General features: G+C 35.1%; 1 non-coding gene across 1 annotated transcript; it reads right to left on the bottom strand.

Annotated features, from left to right (window-relative positions):
- Positions 1-22247: 22247 nt before the first annotated feature.
- LOC122109892 lies at positions 22248-22354 on the bottom strand. Its single transcript, XR_006147768.1, has one exon. It is a non-coding gene; the product is annotated as a U6 spliceosomal RNA (small nuclear RNA).
- Between the last annotated feature and the right edge of the window lie 378 nt (positions 22355-22732).

Genomic DNA, 22732 nt, shown 5'->3' with positions numbered 1-22732 from the left:
TAGGTTATATATTTTTTTATAAAACTTATTTATATGTCCCAGTTCTGTTTATCTCAGTGAAGGAAAATGTTAGAAAGTAGAAATTATATGTGGTACCTCTTGCTTACAGTACCATGAAGGAGAGTAGCATTTTCTAATGAAGTCCTTGGATGAAACCCACACCCAGCCCATGTAGACCTATCAGATGTCCATGTGGTGTCCCTAAGGGGGTCCAAGACACTGCATTGGTGCTGCAGCAAGTGCAGGACTTGTTGCAGTAGATGGTAGCCAACAAGGCTCCATCATTGACCAATCCAAGAAATCCAGACTCAGGTGCCAAAGCCATGTGGATAGGCAGGGCAGACCCCAAGTCCTGCTTTCCACCTGTGCAGCCTACATTGCCAAGGCCAAATCGATTCCCCTGCTTTGGAGACCAACGATGGTACGGGGTGAGCCCATTGCCTCCAAAAAGAGCATCCCCGGAATGGCACCCAGAGCTAGGCCCATGTGGTTCAGAAGGACGATGGAGGAGGCTACACAGCAAAGCCAAAGGGGCTTCGTGCTCCCGGTGCTGCAGCTGATACTCTGCAAGTCCAGGTTCCTCTGGCTGTGATGGGCATATGCAGGCATGGCCCTGTACCCGGGTCCACAGGGACCAGAAAATGGAGGTCCATAGAGACGCTTAAAGAGATCCAGGTTGCTGAGCTTCTGCAGCTTTCACAAGCCCACTGGCAGAGGGGCTAGCACACGTCTCCAGTCCACAGATGAACTTAAAGACTGATGAGGTGAACCAAGGTTGCACTGCCTGGCCCCAAGTTGGCTGGCTGCACACCCAACCTTCCTTCTCACATGGACTGTGCAGTGTACAAACATAGTGTCTCCCCACCCCACAACCATGGGTGCAGGCAGTAACCCTATAACAGAGTTTCCCTGGAATGGCACTCGCACCCAGGACCACTGCAGAGCAGTACCAGCACAACTGGAGGAGAGGGCATCAGTGGAATCAATTCCAGCCCCATGGCTGCCAGCTCCTGGGTGAAATGGAAAAACTGAGACTGGGAAGTTAGGTGGGCAGGGTGGACGGGGTTAATCTGACAATTCTGGGGAGTATGCACACACATACACTCACTGCACATCCACTGTAAGGGAAGGGGCCACACTTCTCAACGGGTGATCTGATGAGGCACCCACAACCACAGAGACTACAGGAATGGATGCTCACATGGGGACTTGGAAAGGGCTCCAGGGCACAGCCTTGGAGCACTGAACAACTGGCAAAAAAAGAAAAAAGAAAAGACAAAAAAAGAAAACCCGAAAAGCATCCAATAAAACTTTCTTTCTGAATTAAGGGAGGTTACATTAGTTCTTTCCCATGTTTGATTCATGAAAAAGAAATCCTGAAGTGTTCCGTAAAACACCAAACTCAGGATTTCATCTGAATTCCTCACTGAAGAATGAATAAAATAACAGAGCAACAGGTAACACGCATATTGTCACTGTGCTATCTCTCTCTGGTTAGAAATCAATCCTGCCATGCACATACAGATCACTTATGTAAAATGTTTTCCAACAGTTCTTGTTGTTATATTGCATTTATATTCCTCCTCCTGCCTCCTCTCCTGCTCCTCTTACCCAGGGTAATGAACCCCTCTTGGTTCTCTCCTCCCCTCTACTTTTTCCCTCTCCCCTCCTTTTCTCCCTCCTGCTATACCCTTCCTCCTTTCTTCCCCTTCCTCCTCCTTTCCTTTCCTCTTTCTCCTACATTTTCACTTTCTTCTACTTCTTTATGGTCCTGTGGGTTGGACACACACTAAGCAGATGCTCTGCTGCTCACTACAGACCTCCAGTTTGGACTTCATTTCAATGAATCTCTATTTCTTTGGTGCAAACCCAGCAAAGACTTTTGATTCAGGATTTAATTCATTGTACATATTCTACATCATAAATATGTGCTACTTCATACATTGTGGCTAATAGGTTTTGATTATATTTTTGGCTTCAGTTAAACTCATTAGAAACAATGTGTTTGAAAGCAATCTAATGTGATCCTGTTACTCCCACATTAATGAACTGGTTAGTTTGTATCTAGTAAAAGTACTACATATTGCTCCCAGTTTAATGAACTGTCACTTTGTGGTAGCACCCACAGAAACACTAACACAAGGTGGGGCTGGGACCGTGGCTCAGTGGTAGAGCGCTTGCCTTGCATGCTCGAGGCCCTGGGTTCGATTCCTCAGCACCACATAAGCAAAAAGAAAAAAGCCGGATGTGGCGCTGTGGCTCAGGTGGTAGAGTGCTAGCCTTGAGCTGAAGAGCTGAGAGACAATGCCCAGGCCCAGAGTTCAGGCCCCACGACCGGACCCAAAAAAAAAAAAAAAACACTAACACAAGGATTGCTGGGGATCAGAAGATTAAGTCCTGACAGGAAAATCCATGAGATATGTATCTCAAAGTAACTACTAAAAAGCCAGAAGAAAACCTATAGAGATGAGGTTTAGTGCCATACTTGCACAGAATAAGCTGATGACAAGACCCAGGCTTGAGTTGAAGACTTGTGGTGGGTGCACACACACACACACACAAACAAACAAGCAAACAAACAAACAATTTCCCAGCTAGAGCAAGTAGAATATCTGTTTTCCCAGAACCATGTCTGAGTTTTATCCCATGTGTTTGGATATTTTTGAAAGCTTTATCATCAACTTACCTAATTTTAATAAATGACACCCTGTTCACTATTCTTTAATTTGGTTGGAAAATATTTTAAGACACATTTTCAGGTAGAAAATTGAAATTGTTTTCAAAAGCGTGACTGTCTTGGTTTGTAAGAATGAAAGAATTGTGCCTTTAATTCATTAGTTCATAATTTAGAAAAGTAACCCTAACCCTAGAACCAATTGCATTTGGATTCTAAAAGCCACACAAATATATTAGATTTATTAATCCCTTCTTTGATTCAACTCATCTTTCTTAAAATAGTTTGTAGTTTTGCTCAATATTTTGTTATTTTTCTAATCTGAAACTTAACTAGAACATTCAGGAAAAGCTGTGATAATGGAAGTACAATGTATTTCTAATATCTTTTCCTGAATTCTTAGAACCTAAAATAAGTTCAGATTTACTAAACATTTATCCCATTCCTTTTTTTTCTTTTTGTTGGTAGTGGGGCATCATTTCTGGGCCTAGGTCCTATCCCTGAGTTCTAGGCATGGGCACAATCCCTTAGTTCTTTAACTCAAGGTGTGCACTTTACCTCTTGAGACACAGCACCACTTTTTTTCTTGTTTTCTGGTGGTTAAAAGGAGAAAAAATTCTCGCAGACTTTCCTGCCTGGGATGGCTTTGAACTGTGATCCTCAGAAATGAACTTCCTGAGTAGTTAGGATAATAGGCATGAGCCACAAGTTTAATCCATTTCTTTACTCTATCCTCAACCCCCTTTAACGAGAAACCAAATCCTAATCACAATCTGAGTTAACAACAAATGGTTAATGTAAGTAAAATTGTTTGGAATCTATTGAATCACTCATTTTTTTGCTTCTACTTCTTAGTGGAAAAGTAAATTTTACCCTTAAGCTTATCCTTCCCTAATCCTAACAAGAACTAAAACAGTAACTCACAGTTTAAACCAAATTATATCTGAATGGTTAAAATTCCAGACACTGGTTTTCGTTCATTTTAACTTTGATGCCATTCATTCTTCGTAAAATATGTTGAGCTTTACAAAATATCTTACATCTTTTATCTTATCCTAACCCCAGCTCTAACTGGAACACCTTTCAGAATCCTAAGCCTACATATAACTGAATCATAATGATAATAGCAAGCTTCTATTTCACAAATATCATATCTCTTGCTCAGCGTGTAGGTCTAAATTTTACTTGCATTTTGAACCTAAATTTTTAAAGTTTTAAAGTGTTTTTCTATTTCATTTTCTATTTCTATTTTCTATTTCTATTTCTATGTCAGGTTTTATTTTTCATTAATTTTTAAATCTTATTTTTTTGTAAAGAGGCTTACAAAGGGATCACAATTACATGTGTAAGGTAATCCGTTCTTTTCTTGTAGAGCATTGTTAACCCCTTCTTTGTAGTTGTCCCACTATCTTTTCCTTCTCCCACCTCTCTCAGTCTTCCCTCCCGATGATGGATGGTGTAAAGTTCATTTTCAATAGAGTGTGTTGTGAGGATCATTGTTTCAATGGGTCATCCTGTGTTGAACCTAAATTTTCTGTTACTCTAACCCTAATTCTAATTCTGTCTGGGATCCTAATCCTAACCAAAATAATAATGATAGCTCAATTCAGAATTAACTGAAAATACTCAAGGTTTTGTTACTCCTGTTAATCCACTCTACATCTTGAATTAAGTTGCAGTTCACATAAAGTTTTCCAAATTAAATTATATGTGCATATATAAAGATGTAATTTGATGTGAAATGCAGAAGATCTTTGGAGAAAATAATAATAAAAAGGAAATAGAGGGAGTATAATCAAAAGTTTTAAATATATTATGGAAAGAGCATAATGAAAATGCCACTTCTGAAAATTAATAACCATTAACAAAATAACTAAAAATTAATAAATACATAACACTGCCTTCCAGTGTTCTTTTTTTTTAGGGGGGGGTGGTCTGGTCGTGGGGCCTGAACTCCGGGCCTGGGCGTTGTCCCTCAGCTTTTCAGCTCAAGGCTAGCACTCTACCACTTGAGCCACCTTACCAGCCCCATTCCTGTGTTCTTTAAGAGTGCCATTTGTCTTTTGAAAGAAATACATTTGTTAGATAAACTTGTTCATGCATAATTTATATTGTTATTGGCTAATTAATTAACTTAATGAATAAAAATCAAATAAGATTCTATGACAAAAAATATAAACAATTACTGAGAAATTGCTTGAGAAAAAGTTATAGTAATGAGTTTTAGGAAACTAAATTTCTATTTCCTTACAAAACAATGTTTTAGGGTTACTAATCTAGCATTTCTAGTAAGTTTAGAGAACATAATTGGCATGAAAAACAACGAATTGTACATCTTTTGTCTTGCATGGGTGATATTTTAAACATTGTCTTTTATTCAAATGTATACTTAGGTTTACTTTTAAAAATAAATGCAATTTTATCTCCTTTCAGAACAAGTACTTGCCCTGCAATTCAATGTATTACTATATTCAGATATTTGAATACTAAGTTTTCTGTTTAATATGTGATCTAAATTTTCAGAATGACATAATTTTTGTATTTGTAAATGTCTAAGCTCTAGGATTTCTGCTTCATCAGTAAAAATTATCTCATGAGGGTGTTGTGAAGGCTCCAGTAACCAGTGTGGTCAAAAACATTTCTTAAATTCTCAATTTAAAAACTAATCATTTTTAGCCTTTTATTATATCAGTTCTTGTCTCTTCAGAGTAATTAAACTAAAATAAATACTATTTTTAAACATTTCACTCACATTGTAAATAATGTTAACATAGTTCACAAAGAGACTAATCATTTCAAAATCACCATATTTGATGATCTTAGTGTGACGAATGTAGAGAGTATAAGAACCTTATACTCAATAATAGTTTCGGTTAAACTAAATTAAATCATATATCTGGATTTCTAATTTGGAGGTAAATCACATGGAAATAGAAAAATAATACGAAAAATTATTACTTTGGGATTATGTTTTTCTTAAAATTATTTTCTTTTTTTTTTATTGTGAAAATACCTTACAGAGGGGTTACAATTACAAGGGCAAGGTAATGAGTACATTTCTTATCAAGCATTGTTGCCTCCTCTTTTGTTTTCCCTTCCCATACCTTCCCATCTCCACCCCCCCCCAGGCCAAAGTTGTAAAGTTCGTTTTTCGACATACTGACTTGTCCATCTCATTGTTGCAATGGTTTCACCTGTATCCCTAAAATTATGAAGCAAAAATATCTCTAAGAAATATATTTTTCAATAAAATGTTTCAATCCTTAGGTAAAGGGAATTATGCTTTAATATATAATTTATCTCAAATTAGAAATTCTGCAACTAATCTAATGTATGTTTCCTTGCACAAAATGCTGTGACTTCTAGTCTTGTCATGTGATTTTAATTATATTTTTTGTTTGTGACATGTTCCCTACTTACATTTATTACAAACTTCTATAATTTTACAAATCATGCCTGTACCCACTAATTTATGTAATTTAATATTCAAACAAAATTATCTTTTTTCCTGTCTCCCACAGGGAAGGATGAGGTGCTGCAGTATATTAAATGAAAGCACTCTAAAATAGAGTCGGTATGGAATGGAAATTTGTAACATGAGGATGGGATCATGAGCATTTTCTACTTGGCTGAACAGTAGAGTATTTTCCTACAGTACTTTCCTACCATTTAATCACACAGGGAAAGCCACAAAATTTGAAGTTCATATGAACGAATTACATTCCTAAAAGATGTGGCAACCTGCTCAAAAGTTCGGTCTTATCACTAGTACTTTGTGCTTGCTGGCTGATCTATTTCTCCATCATATGTTTCATATTATTAAGCATATTAATAATTCAGCTGTCAGTACATTGCAAGAGACTCCTGAAATCACATCTATTGCTGTGTAATATTCAACTGAGAGGAGAAAGGTTAAACTGATCTCCAATTGCTCCCTTTCGCCTTCAATATACTAATAAATTGTCAAAACAATCGCGTTAGATGTTAGTTTATTTTCCCTATTTAATTAGAGATTAAGCAAGTGTTTTTCGTAGTAAAAAAATGAAGACAATGGTATCAGAGCTCTGATATGAGCACCTCCTCCCTAGTAAGTATTGCTCTATGGACTATAAATATGGAAGCCACACTAAAATTCTTTCTCTCTCTCTAACTCTCTCTCTCTCCAAACACACACACACAAACACACACACACATGCAAACACACACAGCTGCCACCCAGAAACATCAGAGATCAGTTCCATTCCTTTGTACTTATAGTTGATTGGTGTTTGCTCCATTGATTTTTCTTTGCTTCAGGATCTTACCTGGACCTGTATGTTTCCCTGAGATCAAGTCCCTTCTTTTTAGTATACTGTGTGTCTTTGTATGCTTCAGGCCAATTAACAGTAACCTGAATACAATATCTACAATCTTGACATTCAAGTCAAACTCCATGAACTCATACTATTCCAAAATACTAAAATATATTGGATCTAGAGACCAAAAAAAAATCCACCTTGTTATTTTAGTGGGAATTGACATCATGAAATAGAAGAATATTGATCAGGAACTGAGGTAAGAGAACGGGAGTATGTGGAAAAATGCAGAATATTGTATGTGAGTTAGAAATACAGAATAACCTTCTATAGGCCCATATATTGAAAACTTGCCATCTTATATTGAAAGCTCAATTTACATACACAGTTTTCTAGTTACTTTTCTTACCTATCATTTCTGAACATACATCCTCTTATGAATTTTTATAGTATCTTTGAATATATCACATGATTTGCAGGTACTTATCATCTTAAGGAAAGACAGTCTACTTCTACATCTTACATTCTGTGTCAAACCCTTATTTTTATTTCCCTGTTTGCTGAAAAAATGTATTCCTGGAAACAGGATATTGACAGCAAATCTGGGTGTAATTTTCATTTTGTAAACTTCAAATATAATATAAACTTTGTATTGACTAGTCATTTTCTAATAATAGTGATATTCATAAACACAATGATTTGGTGCCTTTAAGTCAATTGAGAATTGATGTGGTAGTCCTTGTGTCTAATTGTCTTAACCATTATATTATTTATATATAAACATGTGCATTGCACTTTTATGTATTTATATGTAAAATAGTCTCCAGGGGTTTACGTTAAAGTGATAATGGGGGGGGTGGTTTCCAGTTCCAAACCTTATATTTCATTAAAAGTACTAGACATATGATGTTTACTGGAGCAACATAAAAGATGAGAACATATTTCTAAAGAGAATGCATTTATTGATTAAAACATAAAATAGAGTAAAATAGGTTTCTTGCTTGAGACTGCATAAATTACATATAAATGTAGCTCAAGATGAGGCTCAGAGATAAATTCGTATTAATATTACTGAGATTTATAACACAATATAAGAAATATAGGTATTTGAAGGAATTGGTCATTCAAAGATGTGTAATGGATGAAGAATGAAATTGAAAATAGCAGAGGAAAACAATTCAACATGCAGGTATTATGATTTTATAATATTAAAATGAAAGAAATGGAGCTTTTGACTTTCTGAAGAAGAATGTGTAGCCAGTAATTTCAATGTAAGGCATCAATTGTAATGAGTCTAAAGTCTTTTCCTCCAAGATATTCGTGAGTACTATACTCGTCCTCTGTAGAGTAAGAAGTGATTATTTTCATTAGCTTTGCTTAATATTAATTTACTTGTAGCAAATAGGTTAAAATGTCTTCTCAATTTCTCTCAATGTAATAACAAATATTTCTGTCTCTTCATAGAAGCCTGAAATAACTACTTCAAAATAACACAAGCAGAAAAACAAAAATAACCTGATACAACCACCACAAATCCTAAATTATGTGAAAAATCAACAATATATAAAATAAATCTGAGGAAGAGGAAAAACAATGGCAGAATAACAACAGAAAATTTCCCTAGCTCTCTCTAATGAAACAGAGTCCTGGCCGGTACTCCACTTCTAGAGGGTCACACCAAGACAACTATAATTATAGATATACAGCTGTAATTATAGATATAATTATAGACATAAAATTCATAAGATGATTTTATACTATCTAGAAAACAGAAATCTATGGAAACCTGGCCAGCCAGGCAGGTGACTACTGTGACTGTATTGACCAACATATTCAAAAGCTCATCTGCAATGTAGAAATAAAAGGGCCACGTGGAAAAAAAGTAGAAACAGAAGTGTGAATCAGAGAAAGCCACATCCATACACAGACCTATTCAACATACCATTGGACAGTCCGAACTGTCACTGGAACCATAAGTATTAACATCACAACATCTCACCATAACTGATTTATACTTCTGCACTTAATTGTATAGAAAAAACCTAATTCCAGAAAAACAAATCAAAACAGAAAACCAAACCAACACCTGGCAAATCAACCAAAAACATAGAGAGTCTATAATTAACATCATAGTTTCCCCAAGAGAAAACCTCCAAATGGACACAACCAATCAGAAAAAAATACAAGAAAAATTATGTCAAGGAATTTCAATTCACACAGTAAATAACCAGGCATTAGAACAGACAATCAAGGACCTAGAAGATATATCAAAATACATTACAAATGCTGCTGAAAATGTGATTAATGAAAAGAGAGAAAACCTCTACAAGGAAATTTGTGAAGAAGATGAGACCAAACAAAGATTAGCAAAATAATTCGTGGAGATAAGAAACAAAGTTAAATAAATTCTGAGAAGTAAAGGGAGTCCAAGGAAAAAATGGATGCCTAGTTAAAAGATATGAGAGAAGGCAAAGCTAAGAAAACAACCTTTGCAACCCACTCAACCAAATAAAAAATGTACAGAAATTCCATACAATACCTAAAGCAAATCTTTAATAAAGAGATAGAAGCCCTAAAAAAGGACCAATTAGAAGACAGGGAAATTGAAAACAAAATAGAAAGTCTCCACAGCAAATAAATGACATATAAGATAATCTCAGGGTCAAAGACAGAATAGGTTTAACAGGAAAGAGGAAATTATCATTTAGAACAAATACAAGAAATAAGATATGATATTTACAGAAGTACAAGACTCATTTAGAAATCCAATTTCGGGGAGATAGGTATCAAGAAGGAGAAGAGCAGGAAACTAAATGGATGGGAAACATATTACGGAAATATAGCAGAGAACATGCCAAATATCCAAAGAGATAGGCTCATTCAGAAAAGAGAAACCTTTAAAACACCAAACAGAGAATTCTAGAACTGAACAATCAACCACTACATCAAAATCCATTAGAGGATCATTAAGGATCAAGGAAAGAATTTTTAAAGCTGCTACAGAGAAAAGACTGATTATTTATAAAGAATATACAGTCAGATTAAATGCAGATTTTTAGCTGATATGGCAAAAAGGAGACCCTGGCATGATATACGACAAACATTAAATGTAAATAACTACCAATCATTAATACGGTCCCAAGCCAAACTCCTTAACATTTAAAGGAAATATAAAAATATTTCATTACAAAGCAACTTAAAACAATGTATCTCCACCAAATCAGCAGGATAGAAGTTAATCAAATATATCCTACATAGAGAAGATCAAGAAGAACAGGAACTGATTATGTAAAATGCTCCTTATCAAAGAACAAAGTAAATATATTAAAAGTAGATGAGGCACAGCTCCTAACAGCAGATGTATAACATAGCAGGACTATCAGGAAATTCTCAGTCTTAACTCTGTACATCAATGGACTTAAATTTCCAAATAGAAGACATAGATTAAATAGTAGTATCAAAAAACAAGTCGCATCCATCTAGCATCTACAAGAGACATATTTTATTGACAAAAACAAACACATACTCAAACTGAAAGGCTGGAAGATATATTTTCAAGCAAATGGACACCATAAACAGGCTGCAGTAGAATTACTAACATAAGATAAAATAGAATTAAATTAAAATTAGTACAAAGAGACATTACATATTGATAAAGACAACGCTCAATTAGGAGGATATAACAAGTCTAAATATCAATGCCCTGAATCCTGGAGCATTCCACATCATCAACCAAATACTACTTAACCTGAAAACACATCTCAACACATCATTGTCATCCATGAATGACCTGTCCAGGAGAAACTCAACCAAGAAACTTCAGACCTAAATAACTACTTTGACCACCTAGCCCAAACAGACATCTACGGAATATACATTCATCGTCAGAATATACATTCTTCACAGCAGCTCATGGAACATTCTCCAAAATAGAACATATCCTATGTCACTCAGAATTCTGTCCAAATTGAAAGAAAAATTAATTGAATTCCCATATCTTGTCAGAATGTAACACAATAAACTTAGAATTAAACAGCTAAAGCAAAAAAAAAAAAAAAACATTCTCAAACCCATGAAGCCTGAATAACACGTTGCTGAATGACCAGTGGGACACTGAAGGGATTAGAAAACAACTGAAAGTTTCTGGAATTTAACAAAAATGAACACACAAAATACTAGCTTCTCTGGGACACAGGAAATGCAGTACTTAGAGGAAAATTTATAGCTCTGAGTGCCTACATCAAGCAATTGGGGAAATCTCAAACAAATATTTTAATTATGTACCTCAAACTCCTTGAAAACAGGAGCAAGCCCTAACCCAAAGCAGTAGACAGAAACAAGTTTTAAAAAATCAGAAATAAATAAATAAAGACAAAATAAAACATAGAAAGAATTTTTAAAAAGAGTTGGTTTTTTAAATAAATTAACAGACTTGACACAACCATACCAAATCTGACTAAGAAGAGAACTTATATAGATAAGTAAATAAAAAATCCAGCAGATTGGGAGATCTTTACTTGCTCTGCAACACACTATGGCCTCATATCTCAAATATATTTAGAGCCCCAAAAGTTAACTCCCCCCCAAATAAAAACAAATCCTCAACGAAATAACAACTCTCTTAATAAGTGGGCTAAAGATGTAAAGAGAGACTTCTCTGAAGAAGAAATATGCATGGCCAATAGATACATGAAGAAATATGCAACATTTCTGGCCATAAAAGAAGTGCGAATCAAAGCAACATTGGGCTTCCACCTCACCCCAGTTAGAGTTACCATTATGAAGAGAACTAAAAATAACAGATGCTGGGCTGGTGGGGATGTGGCCAAAAAGGAACATTACTACAGTATTGGTGGAAATGTAAACTTGTTCAAATACTCTGTAAAGATGTATGGAAGTTCCTCAATTGAGCTCCCCTATGAGCCAGCAATGAGGGATCAAGAAAATGTCATATACGTTCACAATAAAACTCTATGCTTCCATCAGAATGAATGGCATTGCCCCATTTGTAAGGAAATGGAATCACTTCGAAAATATAATAAGTCAAACAAGCAAGACCCAAAGAATCATAGGCCACCGATTTCAATCCTTTGGAAACACTAGAATATGTCTACAATAGTCACAATAGCTCAAAAGCAATATGCATATTACCATATAAAATGATCCTTATCGAAATGAGCTTCAAGAAGTGGATACAAGATGATTGTATAGTGAGCTGTTTTTGGTCATTTCTACTTAGTTTTTACCTTTTGGGTAATTCCTTGTACTCACTGTTTTTTATTTCTGTACCCTTTGTCTTATACATGTTAACCTGATTCTAACACTATGTTAGACATGAACTTTACAACTTTGGGGGAGTGGGATGTCACGGTTGGGGGAAGCAGGAAAAAATGGGGAAGGGTTAACACTTAAAAAAATGTACTCATTACTTATGTAACTGTAACGACCCCTCTGTATATCACTTTCATAATAAAAAAATAAGAGGACTAACTCAAATAGAGAAAATTAGAGACAAAAATGAGACAACACAACAGATATAAGCAAAATTGAGAATGTTATAAGAGAGTACTTTGAAAACCTTATGCCAATAATCTGGAGAATCCTGAAGAAATTGATGCTTTCCTATACTGAATCTGAAGCAAGAAGTAAAACATAAGAATTAATGAAAATTAAATGTCAATAAACCACTTCCCATTCCAGAAAAGGCTAGGACTCAATGAATTTACCATGAAATTAAGGCCTGCAAAGAACTTACAATACACAGGTCTAACTCTTCAATAGAATGGAAAGGGAAATGGAATTATCAAACACATTCTATGAAGATAGAATTAGACACTTCCCTAAATCACATAGGGACTCACCAAAGAAAGAGAACTCTTTGATAAGCATTACTACAGAACTTCTTAATAAAATTCTCACCAGCCAATTTCAGTAACTAACAAAAAAGCCATATGGTATGATCAAATAGGATTCATCCAAGGATACAATTTGATTCAATATTCTTGTCAATAACCATAGCACAAACCGTCAGCAGAAGCAGGGGTGAGAAACACATGATCACCTATATGGATATAGAAATAGCTTTTAAAAACCTCCAATACCCTTCTATGATTAAAAAAGTCTGAGAAGCTAGGAATGCATGGAACACTCCTCAATCTATTACAGAGTATGGTTATGATAAAGATAATTAGCATTTACCTAACGGTGGAAGCATTAAGACATTAAAATCATGAATGAGACAAGGATGTCCACTCTCTACTACTCTTCAAAATGGTAGCAGAGTTTCTAGCAAGAGCAATTGGAAAGAGAAAAAAAAAGGGGGATACAAATAGGGAAGAAGTAAAACTATCCCTTTTTACAGATGAAATGATCCTGTATTAAATGTCCTTATAGCTTCCTCCCTGAAGTTAGGAAAGGTGATGCTAACCTTCAGCTATGTAGCACGGTATAAAACCCACCAAGAATCGGTAGTTTTTCTGTGTTACCAACAATGGGAAGAACCAACCTGAAATCCAAAATACAACCTTATATGTATTACCCTCAAAATCTAATCTAATCTAAACAAAGAAATAACAACAGTAAAACTAGGAGTTAATTAATTTAACTAAAAATGTGAAGGAACTCTACTGTGAAAACATTAAAATCTAAAAAGGGAAATTGAAGGAGATTCAAGGATATGGAAAATCTTTCAATGTTCTTGGGTGGAAGAATTAAAGTGTCAAAAACTGCAATATTGCCCCAAACAATTGACCATGCGATACTCATCAAAATCCTAAAAATATTCTTCAATGCAGTAAAGAAAGCAATCCAAATTTAATATGGAATTACAAAAGTACACATGAAACATAACACATAGAAATGAACTCATGGGCCTATAATCATCTTACACACACACACACACACACACACACACACACACACACACACACACACACACACACTGGAATTCTATTCACCCATCAGAAAGGATGACTTTTCACCAATATTAAGGAAAATGGAAGGCTTGGGAAAATTATACTAAGAGAAAAGAGAAAGGACTGCAGACTCCGAGCAATACAGATTTCATGGATTCATTCATGGTATCTAGAAGGTGCCCACAAATCTACAAGCAAACAAGACAGATTCTACCTCATCCCAATTAGAATGCCCATTATCAAGAAAACTAGCAATAGAAAATGCTGGCATGGATGTAACCAATTGGGAACTCTATTACACTGTTGGTGGGAAACTAAACTTGTTCAACCACTGTGGAATGCAGTACGGAGTTTCCTGAAAAGACTAAACATATATCTTCCTTTACACCCAGTAACTACCCTCATTGGCAGTAATCCAATAAATAACAAACAAGCTCAAATGAAAGCTGCCACCATAACCATGTTCAGGGCCCAGGCCCAGAGTTCAAGGACTGGAAATAAGTTACCACTGCTGGTAATTGTTTCCACAAATATGAACCTTTTGTCATAGGATACCAAATCATTCTATTTGCAGTAGCTAGAATAGGACTTAAATGTAGTGCTTGATAAAATGGCTTCTTTGTTGAATGTTAGGAAAAGATCCAAGAAAAGGGAGATTTTTGTTGTTGGTTGAGGGGCTTGAAGTATGTGCTTGGACACTGTCCCTAAGCTCTTCAAGTCAAGGTGAGTGCTCCACCTCTTGAGCCACAGTGCCACTTCTGGTTTTCTGGTGATTAAATAGAGATAAGAGTCTCAGGAACTTTCCTGCCCAGGTTGGCTTTGAACACCCGTCCTCAGACCTTAGCTTCCTGAGTAGGTAGGATTACAGCTGTGAGCCACTGGCACCAGGCTAAAAATGAGGGATTTTTAGAAAAGAAAATCCACCTCATCACCTGTTTCTAAACCTCAGATATAATTATTAGAACATTTCACTCTCTACTCATTTCATCAGACATTTGTAAATTTTCTCTGTTCCTTCATGTGGGAATAATGCGGTCAGTATTAACTCAGCTGTGGGACTGGATCAATTGTATGGTAATTGCTAGCACCTAAATCAAGAACTGTTAGATCAAAACAAATGAAGCCCTCATTTGGAATAATTATTTACTCTTTTTATTACAAATCTGTGCTTGATTATTTCCTAATGTGATGTTGGACGTCCTAACAGAATGATGGCATTTTCTTTCTCTTCAGTCTTCTTCCACATGTGGTCAAATATTTAAGAATTCAAATATTTCCATTGCTAATTCATTAAGCTGACCTCTAAGAAAATGTGCATTTCTGGAATTTGGTCTGCTGTCTTGTTCTTATATGCGCAGGCTTGCTATGATTTATTTGTTCTGCAAAGAATTTTATTTTCCAACATTTGTGTGGCCAATTTTAGTCTCTCTGATCAGTCTTCCTGACCCTCTCTCTGGGGTCTCATTTCAGTCTACCTCATAAAAAATATATTGGTTAACAGCTAAATAACTCTCAGCTTCTCTTTTTTTGCCTGACTTCAAGTAGGCTGTCATAGCAGCCCTGACTGGCTGTACTAACTGGATTTTTTTGTTTGTTTGATTGTTTGATTTGTGTGTGTGTGTGAGTGTGTGCACGCGTGTGTGTTTTGTTTTAGAGGTCTAGGATTACTATCCAAGGTAGTAGCTTTGCTGGGCCCCAGTGATTCCCTGGCTTAGGGTCATTTAGTTTTTCCCTGAAAGATACAAAAACAGGTGACTAAATTCCTGTTAAATTGTCTCAAAATGAGGAAATCTTTACAAAGCCATGAACAAGTCTGTAGTAATCCACTTACAGTAATGGTCTATCAAGATGGCTTTTCAAGGTTGACTGTGAAAAATGTTCATTTTCAAGTAACCACCATAAAGCAGATCACATCTCTGGGAGCAGACTTTTGGAAGGGAGGTTCCCCATCCTTCCTTCTCTTTTGATAGATCAAACCATAATATTCTGCAGTTGTGGCCAGCATGGAGCACATTTTCCCAAGAATATTCTGTAGTGTAAAAGAGGACCAGCTATCACAATAAAGGTGAAAATTCTTTTCTACCTCAGACTGATTTATCTTGCTTATATCTGTTGTTATTTCCATTACTTCTAACACATGGATAAATTATATTAGTATTAGACAACTGGCAAAGGATTAATGACAAAAAATTACTTTCATATATCCAATATAATAACTTAACCCAGTTATGGAAAATTAAATCTAACTGTAGAAACAATATCAGGAATATAAAATAAGCCTCAATGTGCATAATCTGGCCCACATACACCATCATCTACTCAGAAATTCAGTCTCTCTATAAATATTTATTTGGTACAAAATAATAAAAATTTAATTAATGAATATGACTTTTAAGTATCATCTGAAGTACTCCTCATGCATATAATTCTATATACTTGTATATATGTCACCTAGACATGAATTTAACATTCATGTAGAAATCAAATTTCCACAACTTAAACTGGATGAGAGGGGACATTCCCTCGTGTATTGTGTGGTATGAATTTTACCACAGTGCTAAATCCTTCCACCTAAAACCAAGTCATGTGAAATAATTTATTATTTGATGTTAAGATGAGTGTTAAGTGTAGAATACACTTTGAATATTACATTAATTCACAGAAATAAAACAATAATGATAAATTATTTCTTTAAGTTCTACTGTTTCTCAATTTTACAATTCATGAAATATATCATTAAAATTAATTTCAATTTCTTCTTTTCTATAGCTGCTAAAATTAAAATTTTATATTAAACATTCAATATTAAGAAATCAAAAATAAATAACATTATAATAATGATGTATTATTTAACTGTGATTTGAATTATAGTGCTAACAAATTGTGATGTACACAACATTTAACAGAATTATGGGTAATATTTTTTAAACTTACCAGCTTGTTATTTGTTACCTAATTGTGTCATTTGTTATTCTTGGTCCAAGTCATCCATTCAACTTGCTTAGTTTTCTATTTTATCTCTATTGGTTTGCTGATTGTGCATTTTGTTTCCCCTTTTTAATGACTGACATGAGGCTGAAAATCTGTGTGCTAGTTTATTACTTCCTATGTAAAAGTAAAATTTCTGGTCGCCACAGCTGTTTTACTGCACTATACTACAGTATTTCCCCCCTCTGCTATCTCCTGTATTGCTGCTCTCTTAGATTTTATTTTTTATTTAAATTCTATTGTTAAGGAAAAGTACAGAGGGGTTATACTTACACAAGTAAGGTAAGGAATTCATTTCTTTTCTAACTTGTTACCCCTTCTCCAATTTTTCCCTCTTCTCTCCCAACGCCCCCCCCCCCAAGATTATTTCCAACATATTGTCTTGTGAGTATCACAGTTGCATAGGTTACTCCTTTGTCCTTTGTCTCACCATTTTGTTTTTTCTCTTTCCATTTCCAAGTTCAGAACAACATATTTACAATACCCGGGCATCAGATTAAAATACAGTGTCTTCAGGCGATGAACTATAGGTGTGGAAAACACAAAAGGATAAAAACAAATCACGTAGTATATTAAGAACAACAAAAAGTTAAATCACAAGTGTTGATTTAACTTTGAATCACCTTATAGAGTCATATGTACATAGCTATTGAGCTATTCTGCTCAACTATAAATATTATCCTTGATGTACACAATAATGTTCCCCTATTACCCAGTAATCCCACTTCTGGGCATTTACCCTAGTGACCACAAACAAGGCCACACTAAAGCTACCAGCCCAATTATGTTTTATCACAGTAGTATTTACCCTAGTTAAGATATGGAATAAACCCGGATGCCCCTCAGTAAATGAATGGATCAAGAAAGTGAAACACACACACACATACACACACACACACACACACACACACACACACACAACAGAGAGATATACGTACATGCAATACTATGTTTTCATCAGAAAGAAAGGTACCATTTCATTTTTAAGGAAATGGAAGATCTTGGAAAAAATCATATTAAGTGAAGTAAACTGGACAAAGAAACATAGGTCCCATGGTTTCCATTATTTGCAATAATTAGTTTACACCAAGGATAATATCATGTATTTTAATTTGACATTTTGTTCTATATTGAGCATGCAACATTATTGGTATAGTGTTTGTTATTATTTCTGCAAACAGGCAGGTATATTTAAAGAATTATGTTCATCATATCCATTACTGAAGGAAGCACAACAAAAAGAGCAACCCCTACTCAGAAGAACAACTCCTACTTACTTAGCTTCATTCTATTTTGTTTTTTTTTTTTTGTGAAAATACTGTACAGAGGGGTTGCAATTACATGGACAAGATAATGAGTACATTTCTTAACAAGGATTGTAGCCTCCTCCTTTGTTTCTCCTTCCTATCCCTTCTGAACCTCCCCCCGCCCCCCACCTAAACCTCCCCCCTTCCCCCCCCTCAAAATTGTAAAGTTTGTTTTCGACATAACAACTTGTATATTTCATTGTTGCAATGGGTCCACCTGTTTCCCTATTTAAACGATTTGTTTTTCCCCTTCTCCTCCACAAATTATACCGACATCAAATACAGTGAAAGCAGGGGTTATACTGTGGGGGAGGGACATACAAAGCAACAAATAACTAGTCTTATAAATGTGTTAGAAACAATCGCATGAAAGAAAAAAAATTGAATGCATATCGTAGGGTTCATTTCCCTAACATCACCTTATCTGACTTTTCCTGCTTGACTCAGACATATACTAGATATTGCAAATAAGGGAAACCATGTAAGACCAGTGTTGTCCCCTGTATCCTCATGTTGTACATTACAACTCTATACCGGTTCATCCTGTATATCTACTATCTTCTACATTGTGACCTAAATGCCCCAGCAATTCCACGTTGCTTTACTTTTTAAAAATTTCTCTCTTAATGTTTGATGTTGGTTTGTGTGTGTGTGTGTGTGTGTGTGTGTGTGTGTGTGTGTGTGTGTTTCTGTGTGCGTGTGTGTGTGTTTACAAAGATCAGAAGACAATATTTTTCTTCATTTAGAATACATCTTTCAGGTCATTGTAAGTTGTGGCTAATGGGAGAAGTCTCTTGCTATTTTAAGGATGAAACAGAAAAAGATATTTGTGCATGTACCACAGTTGCTTTATTAGTCTGTAGTTGAACACTGAACTTCGATTTATATCTTGGTTGTTGCTGTGAATGATGAGTACAATGAACTGCAGATATATTTGAGTTACTCATAGAGAAATCATCACATGATTGGTGGGGCAGATGATATTTCAACTTTGAAGTTTTTAGAAAGCTGCATATTACTTTCTACAAAGAGAATACTAACCTGCATTTTATTGAAATGTGTAGAAAATTTCCTTTTCTCCACACTCTCAGCATTATTACCTTTATTATAAGGTAATAAAGGGCATGTTTTTATTATCTTCAGTACTCCAGACTGGCCTTAGACTTAAATCCAACCTCCTATATGCTTGGAATTAAAAGCCTTTACCACCACACCCGATTCCTTTGATTTTTTGATAAAAGTTACAATAATTATGAAGTAGTATTTCTCTAATGACTTCTGCTGAAAAAGAATTAAACCAGCATAGAAGTGGTATTAAAGAACTTTGTAAACCCACTGGAAATTTTCAGGGCTTTAAGGAGAGCATGTCTATTCAGAGCTTTTGTCCACTTTTAATCAAGTTTCTTTTTAATCTCATCTTTAATCTTTCTATACAAAATCAATAATTAATTCAAGGTATTAGAAAGGAACAATATTAAGCAACTCCTAACATTTTCCATTTTAAATAACATGATATTGTTTAATCATTTTCTGTTTATGCTTGAGACCATATAATTCACTTTAGTCAGACCTCTTACAAGGTTGTATGCATTTTATTTATTTCACATTGATTGTTCTTTCCAAAGACTGCGGGTCTAATTTCCTTATTTTCTTTCAGTCTCAAGTAGTTCAGATTTCAAATGAAGAATAAATGTACGGAAGCAAACAAAAAATAATATAGTTCCTCTCATCTGATGATGTCTTTACAAGAATGAGGAAAGAGTTCATCCAAGGACCTATGATAGGACATCAAAAAGAGAATCCATTCTTCTAGGTCTTACTTAACTTTGCAATGTAACTTAAATGATGTAAAACACAATATAATGCTCAGATACTTTTATGTTTTATCAGTTTTGCACATTTTCATATGGACTTCACCTCAGTCTACAACATTCCTTCATTATTTTGTCCTGATATTTTTACACTATCAAGACATAAGATAACAAGTTTGATTTACAGCATGAGAAATAATCCACCTGGCTTCCTTGGAAGAAGAGCATGGTCAATAGATAACATTACTTCTGTTTGCTCACTATATGCAATGATTTCTGTAGTACTTATCACATTCTTTTTAGTATTTTAAAAAAAACTGCTGGCTAAACTTAAAACTCATTCATGGAAATTTATGTTAAGTATTTCACAAGTTTTAATTTCCTTAATTCTTAAGATAACATTTTCTATAATGCTAATGTTATTGCCATTTTAGTGTTGGGAAAATTGTAATTAAAGGCAATAAGTGCATGGCCCAAGCACACACTGTGAGGAAGGAAATGAGTCAAAGTTTCCAAAAGTCTTTCAGCAATACACAAAAGGTAGGTAAAATCTCTCCATTCTCTTACACTCTCTATTCAATGTTCATATTGTCCAAGAAATAATACCATAGCAATTATTGGCCATGGTGATTGTTTTCTGTTACATTTTGTCTTCAACACAGACTGTGTTGGTGACATTGGGTTATCATGCACAGAGCTGAGCTTATAAGAGAGACAAATATATTCTGTCCCATTTTTCCAGGTTCCATTTTAAAAAGTACTAAATTTTTAAATATCATCACTTTCTTAAGAATCCAAAAAACGAAAAAAAAATCACAAATAATCACTCCAAAATGCTTTATAAGTAGGAGATGATAAAACAAGCCACCGTGAAGTAAACTTTCTTCCACTTTTAAAATTATTCTGAAAGCCTTTTGCTGGTTGGTCACACCTGTAATCCTAACTACTTGGCATATTTACTCAGGATCCAGAGATCTGTGGATAACAGTGGAAGCCAATCAGGACAAAATAAATTCATGAGATTATTTTTCAAAAATTTTAATGTTAGCAAAGGGCCAGGAATGGAGATGTAGCTCATATAGTAGCTCACCAATCTAGAGAGCAGGCCTAGCAAGACTTTGACGCCCTTTTTTCAAACTGTGAGCACACCAACATACATGCAAGTGCATGAGAACACGTGCACGTGCACACATACACATTCATTCAAAATACCTTCATATCAGTGTTTTGCATTAATTTCTTTGTTAGCCATATTATATGAGTAAAATAAAGGAAATAAACTCTTTCATCTCAGAACATTTTCATATGTTTTTTATTTTAAAAATACTGTGCAGAGAGGTCACATTTACATGAGCAAGTAATGAGTACATTTCCTAACAAGCTTCGTTACCTCCTCCTTTATTTTCCCTCTACCGTCCTTTCCCGCCCACCTCTACAAGTACACTCCCCTCCCCACTTCCCCTGCCTAAATTGTAAAGTTCAGTTTTCAACATAGTGTTACAATGGGTCAACCTGAATCCCTATTTCAGCATTTTGTTTTTTTCCTTCCCCTCCCCAAATTACAGGAGCATATGTACAAGAGGTGGGCACACCAAATTCAAATACAGTGAAAACAGGGGTTATAGCATGGGGGAGAAACATATAAAGAAACAAAAAAAATCACATAGCCTGTTATAAGTACGTTAGAACAATAGCAAGCAAGAAAGAAAAAACAGTTGTGTTCCTATTTGGGGGTTCATTTCCCTTAACAACATCTTATCTGGTCATATGTGCATAGATTTTGACCTTTTCTGCTTATCCCAGATATATTTGTTATTAAAAATTAGGGAAACCCTGTGACCTATGTTTCTTTGGACTTGGCTTACATCACTTAATAATTTTTTTCAAAGTCTTTCCATTTTCTAACAAATTGGGTGATGCCATACTTTCTCATGGTGGCATAGAATTTCATTGGTATAAATAGCATATTTTCTTGATCTATTTATCTGATAAGGGGCATTAGGGTTGGTCCTATATCTTAGCTATCTTAAACAATGCTGCAATAAATATAATTGTGATGGTAGTTTTAGTACCGTCTTGTTTGTGATCTTTTGGGTAAATGCCCAAAAGTGGGATTGCTGTGTCTTAGGGGAGTTCTATGTGAAGTCTTTTGAGGAACCTCCATACTACTTTCCAAAGTGGTTGAACAAGTTGACACTCCCACCAAGAGTGTAGTACAGTTAACTTGTGGCCACATCCCCTCCAGCATCTGTTGTTGTAAAAGTATGGAACGGTACAGGAATTTGCCTGCCATCCTTGCACAAGGGCCATTCAAATCTTCTCTGTATCGTTCCAATGTTAGAGTAGGTGATGCTGAATGGAACATAGAACATGTTTTATAAATAAAGTGTAATTGATTTTCTTAAACTAGACAATTCAACAAAAAGTAAGTTTAAAAGAATTTTCATGAAATTTTAGAGCCATATACTTCTTACATAAGCACACATTTAAGAATAAAATCAAGATGGACAGGTCAAAAACAAAATAATTCCAGATATTTATTGTTCAAGAGATGTGTAGGAGGAGGAATTCAATTATTCTATACAAGGCACCTGTCATTATGAACACTGCAGCAAGTGTTAAGTTTAGTTAAAAGTTTTAATGGTTTAAATATATTTTGGGAATTTGCTTATATATGCTAAAACAAGGATTGTTTGGCAGGTAATAAAACTTTTCGTTAAAGTATTTAAGATTTGTGGTAACA

This window comes from Dipodomys spectabilis, unplaced genomic scaffold (assembly GCF_019054845.1).
Source record: "Dipodomys spectabilis isolate Male_0828 unplaced genomic scaffold, ASM1905484v1 ptg000070l, whole genome shotgun sequence".
Taxonomy (NCBI): domain Eukaryota; kingdom Metazoa; phylum Chordata; class Mammalia; order Rodentia; family Heteromyidae; genus Dipodomys; species Dipodomys spectabilis.
The sequence above is the reverse complement of the archived record's forward strand: the minus strand, read 5'-3'. Positions and strand labels throughout refer to the sequence as shown.